Source organism: Amblyomma mixtum, chromosome 7, assembly GCF_055824585.1.
Source record: "Amblyomma mixtum isolate Tamu chromosome 7, ASM5582458v1, whole genome shotgun sequence".
NCBI lineage: Eukaryota > Metazoa > Arthropoda > Arachnida > Ixodida > Ixodidae > Amblyomma > Amblyomma mixtum.
The window spans coordinates 55,996,784-56,018,024 of record NC_143018.1 but is presented as its reverse complement, the minus strand read 5'-3'; the positions used below and the strand labels follow the sequence as shown (position 1 = coordinate 56,018,024).

General features: G+C 48.0%; 1 pseudogene; it reads left to right on the top strand.

The window, feature by feature from the left end:
* Positions 1–21,241, top strand: part of LOC149336129 (uncharacterized) — a 568,238-nt pseudogene that overhangs the window by 296,433 nt on the left and 250,564 nt on the right.

Genomic DNA, 21,241 nt, shown 5'->3' with positions numbered 1-21,241 from the left:
CTCTGAACCCTTCCTCTGTCATACGGAAGCGAATCATGAGTGCCTGCCAGAGCTTAGTGTACTCCAAGCACTCGGACGCAGACATGCGACTATAAACGCTGAGCGCTTCGCCGCTTGAACACAGACTAAGGGCCGTAGCCCACTGGTCGCGAGGCCAACTCTGACTATCCGCGACGTGCTCAAAAAGCATGAGATAAGCGTCTAGGTCGTCCCTGTCCTCATTAAAAACCGGCATCAACTTGTGCGGACTTACGTGTTCGGGGTGAGCAACTTGACTCTCCCCCGTTACGAGCCTTGACTCTCCCCCGTTACGGGCCTTGGCTCTCCTGTGCTGCTATCGTCAGTTACCGGACTATTCGATAGTTCTGGTCGGAGCATCAGTAACTCCCTTTCTTTCTCCATCTCCACCATCCGGAGTTTAGACTGTTCTTTAGCCTTCTGCGACTCTAGGTGGTCGAAATTTCCGGAGCCCTTCACTACGCCGTCTCTCATAGCCTCATTCGCTTTGGGACGTTAAACCCCATAAACTAAACTAAACTAACTCCTCTTTCCGCCGCGCACGTTCCTCATTGGCCTGTGACGAGTTCGCTCCTGTTCTACCCATTTGAGCAGCTTTGACCGTCAAAGGCAAAAGTTCGTCCATACTCAACAAGTCGTCCTAACTCGGCTTCGACCATCTTAGGTGGGAAGCGCTATGCAGTGCAAGGACTCAATGCTAAACAAAAATTACCTACTCCTCTCTCCTTCACCGGCAGTTGGTTGAACTGTCCTGTTCGCGGACGCCAGTTATGTCACATACCCTCGCCTTTACGGTCAACAGAGGCGCGGGATGTCTTTTACGGTTACCCGTCGTCCCTCTATGAAGTTTGAGTACACAGTTAAAAATTGGGCCGGTCAACCCGTGAAGAACGTCTGTCGGTGTGGGATTGAGGAATACGTTCACAAGAAGGTCGCCCTTCTTTCAAACAATTGGATATTTATAGCTGGTAGTCCAAATTACACTGCATAAAAATCGAACAAACAAAAAATACCCGACAATGAACAAACACCGCGATAAAAGCAGAATATAATGATAACGAAGCAAATATTCCAGATAAAGAAGTAGGGGGAAGAGTGGCACAGAAACACAACGTAAAATACTAAGCCAGATTGAGGTGTAAGCAAACGGCGAAAACAATGTTCGATTGACCGACAGTCTTTTGCAAAAAATGGCTGAGGCTTAGCTAAGGTTAAGCCTAGCCAGATGCGAAGCATATTGATGGCTAGGCTTGGTAAAGTTCCTCGCTTTGTTCTTCAGTTGTTGTAGAACGTTGTCGCCGAGCCGCATATTGAGCACGCCGCTTAGCCAGACGCTCATCCTGCTCTTCATCGGTCTATGTGGCACGCTGAAGCTTTCGCTTCTCGTTCAAATCAGGCCTGCTTCTAGGCGGCATCCCAACACCTGGCCGCCTCGTAAGTGCCCGGAGAGCGAGGCAAGCTCAGCTTTATACCGCTGCTGTAGCGTCACGTGATCAGCTCCAGCGCCTCTGATGTGGAGCCTCCACCGCCGCGGCCGACCGAGCGAGCCGGCAGCCCATCTCTCCTCTGCTGTGACGTCATGTTGTCACGTGGTGTCACGTGCTCACGCTCAAGGTCAAAGGTAACTCCACCGCCGCGCTCGACGGGCTTTAGTGTAGCTCTAGTAATATGCTTCGCATAAAAATGATGGTTTGGTTTGGTTTGTGGGGTTTAACGTCCCAAAGCAACTAAGGCTATGAGAGACGTCGTAGTGAAGGGCTCCGGAAATTTCGACCACCTGGGGTTCTTTAACTTAAACTGATATCGCACAGTACACGGGCCTCTAGAATTTCTTCTCCAAAGAAATTCAGCCGCCGCTGCCGGGATCGAACCCGCGTCTTTCGGGTCAGTAGCCGAGCACCATAACCACTGAGCTACCGCGGCGGCGCAAAAAAAAAAGAGTTCTCACGACTTTCTTGTTGGATGTAGCGTAGTAGTTGCAGAGTTCAGTAGCGGCGGTCGTGCCAGATGAGGAAGAACGAGGAGTTCATCGCAGGCTCGGCGAAAAAAAAAAATAACACTTTCCCCGAGCGAACGGCCGTGCGAGTGGGCCGAGAGACTGCATCGCCCCAGAGCGCACTGGCGAGGGCGGGCTGCAATCTGCCTTTTTGATCCCCTCGCCGGGTTGAGCGGCGCCCCATCGTCAAGCACGCGCGCTGTCCGGTAGCTCCCCGGAGAGTCATGTGAAAGCAAGCTCGGAGGTGCGGGGAGATCCCGTAACTTCCGCTCTACAAGTGAGGCAGCTTGTGACACTATATATATATATATATATATATATATATATATATATATATATATATATATATATATATATATATATATATATATATATATATATATATATATATATATATATATATATATATATATATATATATATATATATATATATATATATATATATATATATATATTATTTCTTGGCAGCTGATTGATTAATATAAGATAAAGTCACCAGAAATTGAAAAACATCAGATTTAATTCACGACGTTTCGGCTGGAGGACCAGCCTTTTTCGAGTGTGTTAAAGTATTTGAAACAAGCACCTTTTATAGCATCCGCGCGGTACAGAAAAAAGTGAAAAACACAAATGCAAACAGTGGTGAGGGGAGAGATAAAAAAAAGTTGGTTACAATTTGAAAAGGCGGCAGGTGTTCGGAAGGAGGTAACGACATAAAAGTCGATGACAAGCGCGAAGCTCTACAGTGCTCATCTGCCACAGGGTTGTGACCAAAAAAAAAAAACTTTACTGCACAAATCGCGGCGACAAGCGCGAAGCGCCTGGCAGCCGCACAGCGAGAAGGCAACATTTCAGGAGAAAGTTATAGGCATGGGGGTCCCCAGGAATGTCAAAGAAACACCTCCGATAAAAAAAGAGAAAAAAGAAGAAGAAAAATGCTACTACACAAGAAAATGAAAAATCCCACTCAGAGAAGGGTTGTGGCAGCACAACACGATACAAGATAGGTCATTAGGAAAAAACAAGTTTGTAATGAATTCTTACACAACCACTCAATGCACAAAAAAAGGGAATCCTTACACAACCACTGAATACACAACAAAAGAAAAAGACGCAAGGCTGACAACAAACACACACACACAACACCAGTAGTAAAACTTTCCTCGGTAACTTTATCACTTGATCAATGCATGGTACTGTAAAAGGGCCTTAACTTCTGCCCCGCCAGCGGCCCATTTAATGAATTTCAGCTTTATAAAGATATAGAAAATTTCTCCCGGAACCTTAGACTGAGAGAACACTACTACAATCGCCCCCAGAAATCTCATCCTGGTCCAAAACTTTCATCACCCATTGAACACCACCTCCGCAGCGCGATAAGTGTCTGGATCTATATATAAAGTCGGTGCGAAGAGATATCCTTGCGGAATTTCGTAAACGGCGCTTTTATCGCCCTAATCTTACAATGTCGGAACGCAACGCATTGCAGGCTCTGAGGAGCCGATCTGACATTGTAATAAAACCAGCGGATAAAGGTGGAGCCACCGTGGTTATGAATCAAAAGGACTACCTTGATGAGGCCCGAAGACAACTAAACGAATCCTCATTTTACAAGGCTCTCCCTATTGACCCCACAATCACCGCTCCTGTTCAACACATCTATGATGCGCCTCCCAGGACAACTGGCCCGGGTGGAAGGCATTCAACACGCGTTATATGCAGATGACATTACAATTTGGACCACTGAGGGGAGCCTTGGCGACATGGAGGCCCGCCTTCGGCAGGCCGCTTCCATAGTCGATGCGTATGCTATTGACTGTGGGCTCCAATGGGCTCCGGCGAAATCAGAGCTTCTGCATTGCAGAGCGAACCCGAAGGATAGGACAGCAATTCACATCTCTCTGTCAGGAGGTCCTATTAGAGAGGTGGAGGAGTTGCGTATTCTGGGCCTTTTCATTCACCACAGACTCAGACCGGACTCCACCATTGTGAAACTCAAGAGAGTAGGCGAACAGGTAGGGCGCATGATCCACCGCGTTTCCAACAAGCGGGGTGGTCTGCGGGGCAGGGACGCGCTTCGGCTCGTCTATGCCTTCGTGACTAGCCGGATCCTCTACGCCGTGCCATATCTCCGCACTACTAAGCAAGACGAGGCGCGAATAGACGCCATCATCCGCAACGCAACTAAGCGAGCCCTGGATCTCCCGGTGGCTACCTCTAATGCCATACTCAAGGCATTGGGGGTGCTAAACTCCTACCAGGAGCTGCGGGAGGCCCACCTCGTGAACCAATACACGCGGCTCATGCAGACGGCCCCTGGGCGCCGCCTGCTAAACCGCTTACACATCCAACACGACCACGACTGCACTCCAGAGGAGGCGGAACGTATCCCAGTACTGTGGCGCCATATGCTCTGGGTCTCCCCGCTCCCCCGTAACATGGACATCGACATGCACGTAAACAGGCGACAAGCGCGGCCTCGGGCTCTTGAGAGACAACACGGCTCCCGACCCGGTGTATATTATGTAGACGTAGCAGGGCCATCGCCCACGGGATTTTACACGGCCGCTGTCGTTCACGAGGAAATGCACGTTGATGGACTCTCTTTTCGAGCCCCGAATTCAATGTTAGCCGAGGAAGTAGCGATAGCGCTTGCTGCCGCCCACGCCAATTCGAGAATCATCATTACGGACTCCCGAAAAGCATGTGATCATTACTTGGCAGGGGAGATCTCTCCTTAGCTGCTTGTATTCTAAGACGGACTGCCCCTGATCCAACACCCAAAAGAATCATTTGGGCTCCTGGCCACCAGAGCTTACGAGGTAATGAGGCCGCTGACGCGGTTGCCCGAGCGCTTACTCACCGGGCTCCTCATCCCAGCTTTTCTGGCTCGGAGACTAACCAGCCGCTGCTGCGATTCAGGGAAATTATAACGCATTATAGCGACATCCACCGCCTCTTCCCGGCCCCTACAAAGGGGCTGAGTAAGACGGAGGAGCGAACTTTAAGGCGCCTGCAGACAGGTACTCTACTCTGTCCTGCAATCTTAAAGCATTACGATCCTAACACGGATGGGCGATACCTGCACTGCGGGGAGACCTGTGATATCTTCCACATTGTGTGGGCATGTACTCAAAATCCCCACCTTCTTCCTTCCCCTACCCCTTGCAGAGAGGCATGGGAGACTGCCCTCCTCAACTGCTCCTCGCTTGAGTCCCAAAGGGCTTTGTTGAAACGGGCGAGAGGCGGGGCATTGTCATGCGGTGTCCCGGACTAGGGACGCCGACCGTGTAGCGGGGCCACTCTGTGGCTCCCAAACTCTATTTCAGTAATTAAGTTTTCACCACCACCACGCCAGAGTACAACAAGAAGGTTTCAGAATATATTCTAAGTCTCGCAAAAAAAGAAGCAAATTGATGACTGGATCGCACAAGCCCTAATTCCGTTACATTCAAGTCCAGGACGTTTTTATCTTCTTCCAAAAATTCATAAAGAAAACAATCCAGGAAGACGAATCGTCTCTGGCATTGGAACTGTTACTGAAAACATCTTGAGTTTTGTCGACAGCCTCATCAGAGATATCCCTCCCTTATATCCCTCCTATGTTAAGGACACCACCCATTTTTTGAGCGAAATTCTTGACTTAGTAATTCGAAATAATTCCCTTCTGCTAACCCTGGATGTCACTTCATTATACACCAACATACCGCATGCTGATGGCATCAAAGCAGTCGTCTCTGCTTATGAGTGCTTAGAATCCAAGCAACCGGTTGACGGCAACACGCTTGCAGAGCTTTTAAAACTTATACTCGAGTTAAATAACTGAGTTTAATGGCCAGCACTACGTACAAATAAGCGGAACATCAATGGGAAAAAAATTGGACCAAGTTACGCTAATATATTCATGGCCGCACTTGAGACAGAATTCCTCAATAGTTCTCCATACAAACCGATATTTTACAGAAGGTTCATAGATGACATATTCATGATCTGGACACACGGGGAAGAAAAACTAACGAAGTTTATTTCCAACTTCAAAAACGCTTACACTAGCATCTCGTTTTCATCTTCATATTCAGCTTCGTCATTGAATTTTCTTGATGTCCAGGTGGCTATCACGGGAAAAAAACTTCAGACAACAGTTTACAGAAAACCCACGGACCGACATCAGTATTTACACTTCCAGAGCAGTCACACCCAACATTGTGAAACTTCGATCGCTTACAGTCAGTCCCTACGTTTCCGGAGGATTCACTCTGTCTCCATACACTTTACTCGCTGCCACTGCTGTTGTGCTGCGACTGAGGCCGCCGTCCTTTCTACCCTCCCACTCTTTTTTCCCGCCTGTCTCTTCGCCCCGCAATCGCAGCCGTGGGTGGAGGGCGATGACACCTTTCTCCCCCCTTCAAGTCCCGTTTTACATTGACTTTTTATTTCATTTTTATATATTTTTTTTATCTGAGCGGGTCTTCCCTCCCGCATCGTTTGGTTCTTGTTTTGGCTCATGTGTCCCACACCTGTACAGATGCCAACCCCCTTAAGAGAACACAGAACCCTGCATCTTCAGTATTGAAATAAAATAGGCTCTGTCTGAAACGTCGATAACCAATAAATGTTTACATAAATGAAGCATTTCTCAATTTCGCACACACACACACACACACATATATATAGAAAAAGGGGTCACAACTTTGCAATTATCTTCATTTAATACCGACAGTTTCGAACGGAGGACCATCCTTCCTCAGGGCGTACACAGACACAACATGTGCAATAAGCACAAGAAACAAGGTGTGTATACCCTGAGGAAGGACGGTCCTCCGTTCGAAACTGTCGGCATTAAATTGCCAAGTTGTGACCCCTTCTTCTACACGTCTTCCTGGCCCACTGAACGACAAGACGTGCTGCCACGATATATATATATATATATATATATATATATATATATATATATATATATATATATTATATCGCACCGTTACGACAAAAGCAACTGTTCTTTTAAAGTTTATTTTGCCAACAGTTTCAGCAATGTTATTCCCTTCGTCAGGGCAGGCTCACAATGAATAGGTTTCGTCAATATAAGGACACAGAACAAGCAAGGCGGTATAATCTCCGCCCTCGAAACAAACTTGAGAATGAGGGCAAGGGACCGTGTAATAGACAGCAGGACAGCTCCCACACGGGCCGGGGCTGAACAACCAGAAAAAATTGGCAGTAGCTTAGCCCTGGTTAAACCGTTTAAACTGCGTAAACAATGATGTGCGCGTTCTTCTGGCAAATCTTCGGCGCGTTGCCTTCGCATGGTAGCATTGCGGCGTTGCTGAGCAGTCAGGAGTTGAGATTCATCGGTGACCGATGACGTGGATCCTCTCTGCGTGGTAGAACGATGTCGCCGAGCTGCATCCTTAGCACGATGCTTTGCAAGACGTTATTCACGCTGTTCTGGCGTCTCTTGTGCATACTGTCGCTTTCTCGCTTCTTTGTGTCGTCACTTCTCTTTGGAGGACTACATAGCAAAGCAGTCACGCCAAGGAAAGCGCGTATTTATAGAAGCTTGACAGCGCAAGAGCATGGGCGCCGCCATATTTGGTCACATGACCATTTCGTCCCGCTGCCAGGGAGTCTACACGTCGCCATCGCCCGTTCGGCTGTACTCCTTGCTCGTAGGTAAATTAGTTTTTCAGGAAAGGAAATGTATCTGTCTCGCATATCTCGGTGGACACCTGGACACCGGTGGATCTTTTATTTATGTGGTCTGTCTAGAAATGAGGCTGATTGCTTAACCGATATCATTTAAATGTTATCGATGCACTGTGCGTCAATCCTGCTAGCGGTGGCTTTGAAGCCCAGAAGTGGCGGCCCTCCAAATGGCGCCATCTGTCGTCGACAGAGCAAACTGCTCGGCTGCCTTCTGGTGGAGCGAGGCAGAGGCAACGCTGTTCAACGTCAACCGTGGCCTGCTGCTGCTGTACTGCTTACGCAACCTGCTGCTGTACTGCTTACGCAATTAAACAAACGCAGAGGTGGAAATGGTATAGTAGTAGCAAAGAACGAGAGGCTCCCTGCAAAGAAACCAGAGGCCCCCTGCTTCATCTCTTACAGTGGCGGCACGTATGCTGACGTCCCCATGCTACTGCAGTATGTCCCTGCGAGCGTGAAGACCCTGATCCTACACGTCGAGACAGTTGACATCGAAGAAATGGGTCGCCTTCGTCCCTGGAGAGACTGACACTACTCGTTAAAGAGATTCGTCAGAACCGACCGGCAATCAGGAAGATAGGTGTCAGCCTTCCTCTGTCTCATTCCCCAAATCACCGAAACAGAGGATGAAATCAACGCTTCGTGAGATGGTTCAAAATCCAGTTGCCCAAATTCAAGACCGGAGTTTTTCACCTATGCAGGCGCAGAGAACTCGGCCCCGGTGTGAGAAACATCGAACATGGATTTATATCATACCCTCTGTGGCGCTTCCTCGCCGTGGACAGACATCACACCAGTTTAGAGGGCGTCGGACTACTGGCCCAGCACTTCAAACCGAAGCTATCTACCCGCTTCATCTTTGGCAGCCGACCCCGTTCGTGCCACGCAGCAGAATCCCTGGGCGCAGCTCGGGAGACGCCGCCCCGTCAATGTCACCACCCAGAATCCTTCCACCGCCACCGACAGTGCAGGAGCGATGCTGCAACACCCGCCGGACATACACCATGGCTGCCCAGCAGGCGGCTCTGGACAGAGCAACTGATTACCTGCTGCAAAAGGTACGGCCCGCGGAGAGCAGACGTGGTCCCAGACGTTCCACTCAGCGAGGAGGATTATTGATAAGTGCGTGAGATTTCAGCGGCGTGCATCTCACCTAATGTCTTTACTTGTCGCGGGGCACTGTTCCAAAAGGTCATCATCTGGGCTGTACACATTCTATGTCCACATTCAGTGCGAGATAACAAGAGGATTGGGGTAATATACTATCGGAAGCATCGCTAAAGCTTACAAAAACCTTCGTCAATCACAGGAAACGGAAAGTTGCGGAACTTAGAGATGTCGAGGAAGAGCAAAGATGCCAGCGTCCTGTCTTTCCTGCCGAACTAAGCGAACTCAAAAATTACGAGGCAAAAAGACAAGAGGAAGTTTCCGGGCATATGACAAAAAACCTAGAACGCAATAATGTTCCGCTTGCTTCAAACAGATGTACAGAAAACAAACCGTTAAGCTAAGTGCTAACGGTAGGCTGGCTACTGTCGGCCGTGAGACCATTCTCCGTGCTCCGGAGAATCACACAACTGGTTGGTTGGTTGGTTTATGGGGTTTAACGTCCCAAAGCGACTCAGGCTATGAGAGACGCCGTAGAGAAGGGCTCCGGAAATTTCGACCACCTGTGGTTCTTTAACGTGCACTGATATCGCACAGCACACGGGCCTCTAGAATTTCTCCTCCAAAGAAATTCTAGCCGCCGAGGCCGGGATCGAACCCGCGTCTTTTGGGTCAGCAGCCGAGCACCATAGCCACTGAGCCACCGCGGCGGCGATCACACAACTGCTCATATTTCTCGAGGTGTTGTTAATGTGAGGTCCGCAGCTGAGAACAATGAAACAGCTGGTGGATACACAAACCTGGAAAATTTTTCATAAAAGATTCTCACACCTGCCGAGCTCAGCCTTCTTTACAAAGGTATAACTTTTTGTCCAGCATCTGGTAGGTTCAATGAGTTTCAACGCTTTCAGGATCTGGAGAATTTCGCGCGAAACCTCTGCCTTAGGGAGTATTTCCACGCGCACACCAGCTGCAGACAACAAACAATACCCGCCGTGTCAGAAGTTGTGGAGACCGAACGAACAACGGGATAGACACCTTGAAATCTATGTATCTGCGGTGCAGAAGGATATAATAAGGGCGTATGGAAAACAACGCCCGGTCCGCAACAATCTTTCGAAGGAAGAACTACAGGCTTTGGAAACGTTGCGTGAAGACGAAAACATCGTAACAAAACCTGCTGACAAGAGTGAAGCTATATTATTGTGGACAAATCAGAATATTTAAAACAATCCCACCGCCACTTTAATGATCTTCAGTTTTACATCAAGCTTCCGAACGACCCCACACGTCAACAAATGAAAGAAATAAAGGACTCTCTTGCAGGATGCGTCAAGGAAAGCAGAATAACTGAGGCAATATTAAAATCAATGCCGCTGAGCAATCCAGCTTCAGGCCGGTTTTATCTCCTCCCTAAAATACATAAAGCTAACCATCCTGGTCATCCAGTCGTGTCCAGCAATGGGAAAGTGACGGAGAACATATCTAACTTTATTAATTTTCTCATCAAAGATGTCCCTCCCGATTTTCCCCCTTAAATCAGAGACACAAGCCATCTCCTTCGGGAGATTTCCAACTTGACCACCCCCACAAGAGACCTTCTGGTCACCATGGCCCCAGTAGCACAAGCGGGGCTCTGAATTGCGGGCCCTCGTGGGTCCGACAAGGGCAACCCATGGGGGCCCGATGTGGGATATATGCTGGATTTGCAACTCGGCATCGCGTGGGGCCCACAGGGGCAGCCCTGTGGGATCCATAGGGGCAGTAATGGGATTCTCAAAGGGGACCTGAAGGGGGGCTTAGGCGGCAGTGCAGAGGGGACCCACATGGACTAGGCCATGCCAGGCCCACTTGGGCTAACGCATGCTAGGCCCACAGGCAAACACACATAGACCAAGAGACGGGACACACACCAGCGCTGAATTCAGTGCTGGTATGCATGTCCTCTCTCTTGCTTGGTCTGTGTGTTTGTACTGTTGAACCACCATTATGATTCTACTCTGAGCCCAATCTGCACTTCTTCCACAGGCAAAACAGTACACTTTCGCTTCTCAACCGAGGGTCCTCGGGACGATCGCTCCCACGCCCATTTCTTCTCCCCGTTAGAGACACCTCGGTGCGCGCTATGTTTTGCCCATCGAACCAGAAACACGAGCTCTGATGCATTCCGGGAAAGGTCTATTGGACAGTCGCAGGTATTAAGCGACAGCGTAAGGAGCTCGTTCAGGTGAAATCCCGGCGCCGCCAGTCGTCAGTCGAAAAAAATCCCACGATTCCTGTAAATATAAAAAGAAAATAGCGGGATTTTGGGTTCGAACCCAGCCCCACTGCGCCAGGTGGGCACCTAACGTGCATGCCACGAAGGTTTTTTTGTTGTTGCTGTTTATTGCTCGTAGGCCCCGATGGGTAGTTGTTTCAGGTGTGTTTGGGGGACACCCATTCAACGCGTGGTCCGGTGTATGGCTTAGTAACCTATGTTTGGGATGTGTTCTCGTCTTATAGTAATGAGAAAAATGAACAAGGATTAATATGCTAATTACGCGTCAGAAATAGGACGGAATGAAAAGGGCTTTTATGGTGCTTCACTGTACTGCAACAAATGGTGTGTATGTTTAAAAGTGGCATAGTATTCCGTGCTCTGTAAGCTAGATAGCGATTGAAGATAGGTAATCAATAAATGGGATTGTAATAGACGACTGCTACTGGTAATGTGATTGTGAATTGGTAATCGCTACAAAATAAGAAAAGTAAAAAAAGAATGAAAGGAGCTACCGAAAATCTCACGCAGCGGAAGTTGTACGTCACAATACTTAAAAAGGGATAATGCGCACAAAAGAAGACAGGACTAAAGAGAAAGCACGGACAAGCCAGGCGTCTCATGACGCCTGGCCCTGGGCGTTGGCAATGCTCAGTATCGTGAATGCACCTCACGCCTTTCGTATTTGTGTCAATAATGTTTTGCAAATCTGTGTCCTAACATTGCTGGTGTGTAAACAGGTTGCTCGGACGATTCCTATGCTTGCTTGGTCATCCTCTTTTATTTACGGCCCATTCCGCAACATCTATACGATGCGTGATGTTTGTTCAAAGCATGGAGCCGCCCCCCTCAGGACGCTTATTGCTGATTGCTCTCGCACGCATACACCATATGCCTCTGTAAAGAAAGAATACAAACCATAAAACTAATTTTAGTCATGTTACCATGAGGGACAAACAATTTCGGTATGTAACTGTGTTACAAGCGGGCCGGTGGCTGGCAAACGCCTGCCAACGGGTCGATGGCGGAGCCCGCTAGAACGAAACGAGACGGGTGGCTGGAGCAAAAAGAACGTGGTTTATTTCGTGGCTTTGGTTTTTATAGCCAGTCAAAGAAAACGAGAATTAAAGGAAAAGAAAGCTGTGCTTCCCTGTGACGCTGTGTGATAAGTTGCGCAGGGCGGAAGAGGGCATACATGGCGCTGACGAAGCAGTTAGCTGTTCGCAGTGAAATGAAAAACAATTTTGTGGTATATCGTCCCTCTACACTGTGTAATCTACAAATTGCTAGTTAATGAGACACTGAACAGTTCGAACGTTTCTGTTGACGCCGAGCATATAACCGAGACGGAGGCAGTACTTAGCGAACAGAGTGATTCGAAATGCGTACTTATGTCCTAGCAGCACGACGTCCCCGTCATAAAATCCGCCTCCACCGCTGAAATGTCATTAAAGTTTACTGTTCACCGCTCACGTCTTTCAGAGCACAATCATTCATCAATGAGACAAGAGCGATATTGTTCCACCATACTTCCACTCAGCGTACGCATAGAAGGCGATGACATCATCGACCGTGGATTGTTCAAAGTAACACGAGGAAAGGCGCAGAAAACTACAACATAAATTCAGCGAGGACGAGCAAGTGCCAGCGTATTTTCACAGCCGCCTTCTTTGCCTCACCTTAACCCAACCGCAGGAGAGAAGAAAAACCTGTTCCAAACAAACGCAGGAAAAACGGGGGAGCACTTCTGCATAACGTCACCACGCAGCGACCGGACACAGTGAACAAGTAGAATCGGAGCTCCCTTTCCTCTGCATAGAAGTGTCGGGGGGGGGGTCGGGAGGGCGGTTTAAAATGTTCGGTATTGGGTTGTAGAGTGAGCGCCTCCGCGCCATTTCGGGGAAGGGGTTGGGAGGGACAAGACAGACAAAGAGGAGCCCTCGGGGAAGGAACAAAGGCCGAGAGAAAAACCAGGGTTGAGCAGGGTTTTTGTTGGGAGCGGACAAAAGAAAAGCAGGGAAGGGGGTATTGAAAGGAAAGGAAAAAGCTTAAAAAAGTTTGCTCAAAGACGGGTTACTCGTGTGACGTTCCAACAGGTGTTTTTTGCGTTTAATTTGTTCACTCCAGCGCTGTACGTTTTCGCTAGCCCGAACCGTCGCCCTTTAGGGAACATTCCAAGCAGCGGGATTCGTTCAGTTAACCTTTTCTTGTTCGTCGATAGAAATGATCTGAGGGATTTGTGATTAGTGTCTCTTCCCGATAGAGTGTAGGGTACGTGGGGCCGCTCACGATGGCGCTTGGACAAGTTGCGTTATCATTGGGCTACAACTTGACGAAGGAGAAGCGCAAAGAGTGCCTGCACGAAAACCAAAAATTTTCTGTCTTCATCGATGCGTCGCTACAGACTGCTGCTAGCGGACATTAAGAAAGCTGCTGCAATGAACGCGACCCACAACCAACCCTTTTGCAGCCTCTGGCGCAGTCGCCGGAGGATCGCTATGTTCATCAACCAGTCGCAAGGTCCATGCGCCACATGTTGCATGGAGACGACGAAAGCGCTTGTAGTGTTGGCATAATTGAAGTGCATTGAAACAAGCAACAAACCTTATGCTGGCAGCGTTCTCCACGGCTACCATAGCAAACCAGAAAAAATGCAATGCGATAAACGCAGAAGAAGCACGAACAAATCACAGAAGCGGGTTCTTTTGTTATTTCGACGTTCAAAGAGCAGCTCTTCATCAAAGTGAACATGAAAGGTCTTGCTATTTGGGCACGCTTAACCCTTTTACGTCTGATGTAGGAAATGCAGGCAGGCTAAATTTGAGAATGTCATCTCTTCCGGTGTGCAAATAATGTGCATGGGACTGTCGATAGGTGTTGCCCGGCAACTCGCTAATGGCGCACGACGTTTCTGCACTGTGAAGCCCAGAGTAATCTGCGGTGGACTTATGAAGGCTGCTGTCGGATATATACTAGCCGTTTGCCCGCACACACTGCATATTTTGCCACTGCGCAGCTCACGCTTTGCCCTTTTCTACCAGATATGTACGATACAGGCGGGAAAGGTTATGGAATCAGAAATCTGCCCATGTCTAGCCCATGTATTTTCTATGCAGGACCCGTGTACGCTACAGGCGGGAATACTGGTGTTAACCTACACACAGCCCAATTGGCTCCGCCAGAGTGCTGCACCGGCAGCCATTGTTGGGTGTGCACGCACTTCACCATTATGTAGCCCCATCTTTTATGCATACGAACGGCACGCAGCCCATGCTTACCACTTTCATACCCGATTTAGAATACAGGCGGTGAAGACGTCGGAATGGCAAGTGTGCTCATGCCCAGCCCACGCGGGTCCGTCGCCGGTGTTGCTCAGACAGCCCAAACTGCATGCCTGAAACGCTTCGCCACTGTGCAGCCCAAAGTTTAGCCCCTGTGTTTCCTACGCGGGACCCATGTAGGCTGAAGGCAGAAATATTAGCTCTTTGCCCACACAAAACCACAGCGGCTCCCACACGGTGATGTACGGGCAGCCCCTTTTGGGGTTACCCGCACTTCGCCAGAATAGAGACCGCATCTTAGCCCGCATGTATCTGCGGTGCGACCTAGGTGTGCTGCCCAGTCTGTTTAAGCCCACGCCTAGCCGACGAGGGTCCCATGCAGGCATGAAGTGGGCAGCACAAGCGTTTTGTGCCAACACTGCACCCACGGGGCACCCTTGTGGATTTATTGCTGGCCGCCAACAGCCCTAATTGCCAATGTCGGACCCACATAAGCCCGCCACCTTGTGCTACTGGGGGGATGTTCGCTCCCTTTATACAAATATCCCGCACGCAGACGGTATAGCAGCAACGCTGGCAGCCTTCGAATGCTCAAACTCTTCGGCTGATTTGGACCATGGAACTGTTTCCGTCCTTCTTAAGCAGGTCCTAAATTCCAACAATTTAGAGTTTGATGGCGAGCACTACCTCCAAATAAGCGCTACTGCGATGGGGACAAAAATGGCACCTAGCTATGCCAGCACCTTCATGGCGTCATTAGAAATTCCCTTCGTTCAGGAACAGCCAAAAAAAGCACTTTTCTACAAGCGTTTCCTAGACGAGATCTTTCTTTTATGGGAACAAGATGAAGCGAGCCTGTTGGACTTCATTCCGCACTTTATTACCCTGCATTCCTCAATCAGGTTTACCCACTGTATCTCCGACTGAAAGATTTATTTTTTTCGACGAGGAAATATCGGCAGACGGCAGCTGCCTTTCGATTACCCTATACAGAAAGCAATATCTTCATTTTCACTGTAGCCACCCGAAGCACTGCGAAAGAAGTATTATATATTCTCAGGCGCACAGATACCGAAGAATATGTTCTACGATAGAGGAATTTCACCAGCATATGGGGACTCTCAAAAACGCTTTGTCAAGAAAGAAATACTCTGGGGAAACAGTCGATGACACGATTCAATCCGCTCGCAACCTAGACCGCTCTTCCATCTTGGCAGAGCACCAGGTGATAAAAGACAGCAAAACAAACCTGATTCGTACTTACTCCGCAACGGCTACGAGGGTAAACAACATACTAAGCCGTCATTTTAATTTAATCAGAGAGAGCAATAGGTTGCCACTAATATTCAAGAAACCGCCTCGAGTGGTGTACCGCATGGACAAGAACTTGAGAGACGTCCCCAGGATTCCGGCCCATGCGCCTCGGAAAACCGGTCGCGCCATCTCGCGATAGCCTGTGGCGCGGCGGCGCGTAACTGAATGGCGATGAAAAATAAAAAATCAATATCTCGTCACGCATAACAGTTACAAGCGAGCTCTCAAGATGAGGGGTTAAATACCTCATAAAGTTTCTTTTAATAAAGTTTCATCACTGTAGCTTAAATATTGCGTTTACCCTGAGCGATGAGATATGGTCGCATGAAGCCTATGACGAGGTCGCGAAAAAAACCCCACTTGTCCTCACTTGATCACTCACCGCTGCCCTGATTTGCAATATATCGGCCTGCTCTAGGACTTGAGGTAGCGAAATGTCCCATCTTTTCATAGAAGTAAAGTATTTTACATTTGAAAGAGGCAAATTTTTTCCCTGGCTATTTTTCTATTCATAATGCATCCTCAACATCGGCAAGAAACGTGTGGCGCCCTCTCTCGGTGCGTTTGGCTAGGCGCACGTCTACTCTTTTTTTGCTTGCTTTAGGGAGATCAAGTCATCCCTTGTGAATGCGCGCTTTTATTAAAAGTCTCCCCATCGGATGTAGGCAGACAAACATGGGCCGCTACAAGAAAGCGCTCGCCATGTATGGGTATTAGAGAGGGTTATAAGGAAACTATCAAGCTTTACAGATACATTTACTATTGCAAACGCATAGAGTGGGTACTTGAGGATGAGTGATAATGGAATTGCGTGCGCATTAACAATACAAGGCCACGAAACTTAGGTATTAGCGCATTAATCGCTACATCTTAAAGCTCAATAGCTATCAGCTCTTGGAAAGTTTAGGCGATATGGCCAAAATGCAGCAAAGGTACAGCAGGAGAATGCAGTTTCCACTGCTTCCTTTCCTTTCTGAGTGGGCTCGGCAGCACGCCAGCGATGGCCTGTGTTAACGTTCTACGCTTCTTGGTGCAGTTCCTCGGACTCTCGAGCTCGCAGCTGCTGGAGTCTTCGAGCCTCCGGGTCCCGTGCCTAGCATCCGTCGTCAACTCCAGTCCAGACGCAACACTCCTGCTTTCCGGACTTCACACGGTTGAGCCTTTCTCGGCTTCGGATGGCCAGCCCATCGACAACGCATCCCGGTCCGCGCAATTTCTACACGGCCACGGACCATATCTTCAAGCATCATGGCTTTCCCTGAGCCGCCTGATCACCGGAACCGCCCCTGTACATCCTGCGCATGCATGGAATTGTGCTAAAAAGGCAGCTCGGAGCGGCGCGCCCTTCAGTGGGCTCGGCAGCACGCCAGCGATGGCCTGTGCTAACGTTCTACGCTTCTTGGTGCAGGTAATGAAACCTCTTTGCCTTTACGCTAAGCCAAGTAGCTATCGTGCACTCTTGGTGCTGCCGAGCCCACGGCGTTTTCGGTCCATTATGTATGACTGTGCGCATATGTTGTTAAAACTTCTTATGGTAGCTGGTGATATAGAATCTAATCCCGGCCCTAACAAAGAGATTCTTGATGCTTTGAAAGAAATTAAAACTGGGCAGACAGCAATGCTAGAGCAGCTAAAGTCGATTGAAATGAAACTAGTTGATCATGATAAAACATTATGCGAGATTAAGGCGCGACTAGATAAAATTGAGACAGCATGCGTTGGTATTAATGACCTGCAGACTCAATTGAAAGAACTGTATGGAATAAGCACTGAGAACACGGCGCAGATAAATGCTCTCTCTGCCCGGGTAAATGATGCAGAAAATTGATCCGGACGAAACAACCTTGTTTTCTATAGCCTTGAAGATAAAGATAAAGAAACATGGTCAGATTCTGAGAATATCATCATTGCACATATTAATCAGTATTTAGACATCCAGTTAGAGCCACGCGACATTGAGCGTGCACATCGCATTGGTACATTCCAAACTGGTAGGTGCAGGCCTATAATTGTGAGATTTGCTCACTTTAAAGACAAAGAGCAAGTCCTGTCTTCCGCTCGGAAATTCAAAGATACTGGATATGCGGTTGCTCAAGATCTTGCTCCCAGCACGCGCCTTGCCCAGAAACGCCTCATCGAATTTGGAAAGACTCGAAAACTGCGATACAAGTTGCGAAATGAAAATCTTGTCACAAGTGAAAAAACATACCATTTCGACCATGTTTCTAACCAGGTCGTTGAGGACAGCTTGTAGCCACCATTAAAACCAAATTGTGAACCCCGTTCGCCGAATCGTCACCCTTTATCATTTCTGCTTGCTAACATTCGAATTGTTGTTCCCAAACGCGATTCATTGTGCAGTTTGATAGGTTCATCTTCATGCGATATCTTACTACTAACTGAAACATGGCTTAAAGCATCAGTTCACGATTCTGAGATTCTTCCATTTCTCCCAGATTTTGACATATTCCGAAAGAATAGACCCAATAATTCGCGCGGTGGGTGTGTATTGATCGCCACTAAACGGGATCTGCATTGTTCATTTGTTAACCTCCCTTCACAACTGGAAATGATTTGGCTTCGATGCACTACTACACATCCGCCCATCCTCATTGGTATTTGTTACCGCCCTCCTAATGCTGACAGTTCTTTCACCCCCTTATTTTATGATGCCTTAAATGTGTTAACAAAAACATATCCACTTAGTCCTATCCTTCTCTTTGGTGATATTAATTTTCCCACAATAGATTGGTCTAATGCCGCCGCTACATTATCGAAAAGCAGCCCGGCTAGCGATTTCTTAACCCTTAATCTGCCACTCCCGAGATAACTCGGGCTACCACATATGCACACCCCCTGCCTCTGCCGAGTTAACTCATTTTGGCTTTTTAACTCGCCCCCTGCCGCTCCCGATAATGCTCGTGTAAAAAAAAAAGAAACTATGCAAACATGTAGCGCCATCTATGGAGAGACTCCGTAAATTCATAGATCTTGTAGGATAAATTTTAAACAACAGATGGCGCGCATCTGTCCACATCCGAGTTACTTCTTTCTGGTCTGCGCACCTCAGCCATGAGGCTATTCGCAAGTTCCGTAGACGCTGCCGCCACCGCGCGGCCGACGAGCGAAGCGGTCGAGTGGTGGCACGTGGTGGTGGTGGCTCCGGCAGCGGGAGGCAGCTTCCGGCTGCGTGTCCATTTTAACCACGCTGTTTGTGCGTCGCTTGGGTTGGACAGAAAGTCTGGAAGCAAGCGAATGTGCAGTGTGTCTCAGTGCACAAATAGAGCTGTTAGGAATCAGATTAGTGTGCACTCATTTCCTAGTGACGAACGTTTGAAAAAGGAATGGGTTGTAAAACTCCGGATCAGAAAGGCTGTGACGCAGGAAATGAAAGTCTGCTGCGTGCATTTCGTCGACGACGATTTTTTCTGGGGCCGTGCAGGTTATATACTTCTTTGTTAATGTCTTCTGTCCAATGTGAATATGTCTGCTTGCGAGATTCGATTTTTGTGCGAGTGGTGAACGTACAGTTTGTCACACACGGCGTGCCGGCAAGCGTGCATTATTTATGTGCCGAAACGATCCAGCCGAGCTTTGTGTGCATGCTACTGACAGTGCATAACTATTTCTGCTTATTCCTTGAAACAAATGGTACAGTAGGCAATTCTGGCGGCAGCAGACTCACCAGGGTGAAATTTTCCCGCCAGTTTCCTCCGATTAGCTCGTTATTACTTCAGGGCAGTTTACCAATTCGGTTTTCGTTCATGGCTTGTAATTGCCCTCCACTTTATAGTATTCTAGTGGCAGGTTGGAAAGATATGATTGTTCGAGTTCAGGTGCTGTGTAGAGCGCCTGGCTTTTATTTGGGACTTGCAGTTGATCAGCTGCTCAATGTGCCATGAGAATAATTACTGTAGCCCTTTCGTAACTATTCTCAGCCATGAGGAAATTCGGAGTTTCCTCACGCATTTCGGCGGAACAGAAAGCGCAAGTAGTGACAGGTAATTTTTTCTTAAGTGCGCAGAAGACTCGGAGTGGCCCGCGTGAAAGTCCAGTCTCCAACCGGAAAGCCGCGCTACTATCCTGCTTCCAGTTACGGGGTTTCCTAGTATTAAGGGGATTCAGGAGAAGCGTAAGCAGTGAAAAACAAAACGGCTCATCACTTCGCCAAAAGCAGCCAGTCTGAGGTGAATGCCGGGAGAATTACAGCGGACAGTTTATCGCCTGCCGGCAAAATGCACGCTGCCAGTGATACTCGCTATTTCTTTTCATGCTATTTTTGTAGTCGACAGTTTTTGATACGTTTTGTGTAACGTAGCAGAATTAATTATGTGAGACTGTTGGACAAGTTGCAAACTACTGATGCATGTGGATAGTATCACATTTGAACAATGTCTTCACCAAATATGTTGAGTACTTCTTCATCTTCGATTATGCACCTAATTCTTTTTTCGCGCAATCCTATGTGTTCCAGTATATCCCCTAACGTTAGGCCCAGTGAGAACGGCAGAGGCATTTTCCGCAGGCGCCTTTCCTCGACGGCAAGCAACGGCGAAAAACCACGTACGCATCCGGTCTCGACTAGCTTGACCACCACTAAGACAGCCATATTGAATGGCTCGTCGCGACACCTATAGGTCGCGGAACTTGCGAATGTGCCACACTCGTGGCACATTCGTGGAAGAAATTCAAAATTGCTTGTGAATTCGGAGTCCAATGATAATGAGAACGAGGAAGGAGCCCACCTGAGTGCCTTGTCGAGTGATGACAGCGATGAAGTCCCCCTGCCACCGAAAAATCCGCGTAAGAAGAGGAAATCCGACAGTCCAGATTGGTGCTGGAAGATTTCATTCATTACAAACTAATATCTATAAAATTATCCTGAATAAACATGTCTGCATGTCCTGCAGAGCATTTTAGTGCGTTACTAGCAAAAAATTTCCAGGAAACTAAAATGCAAAAAAAAACCCGGCAGGGTGTCTGCAGATGTGAGAAAAAAAACCTGGCAGCGAAAGGGTTAAACACCTGTATGACTTTTGGCTTAACTCAACTCGTCACTGATCCCACACGCGTTACTGACCACTCGTCCAACGTTCTAGATCTCGTATTAACAACGCATCCTGATAATTTTACTCCTATCACCTTTTTGCGCGGTCTCAGCGATCATTTGACGATACATACTTTTTTAATGCAACGTACTAAGAAACAAAAAAATAAAAAAACAGACTTTATGATAAAGGAGACTATGCCAGCATGAACCGTGAATTATCAGACTACTTCGACACCTTCGCTGCTAACTTTCCACTACATTCTTTCGAGTCGAACTGGTTACTTTTCAAAACAGAGATGCATCGACTTATAAGTCTTTACATTCCAACCATTACTATAACAGAAAGAATAACATCACCATGGTTTAATGTATCACTCAAACTACTCAATAATAAGAAAAAAACGCCTGTTCCGGTCGGCCAAGCTGTCTAACTGTTCTTCACATGGCAGAAGTATTATGCTGTCGCAAAAGAATACGTCAAGTTAACCGCTCAGACTAAATGCAAGTTTTTCT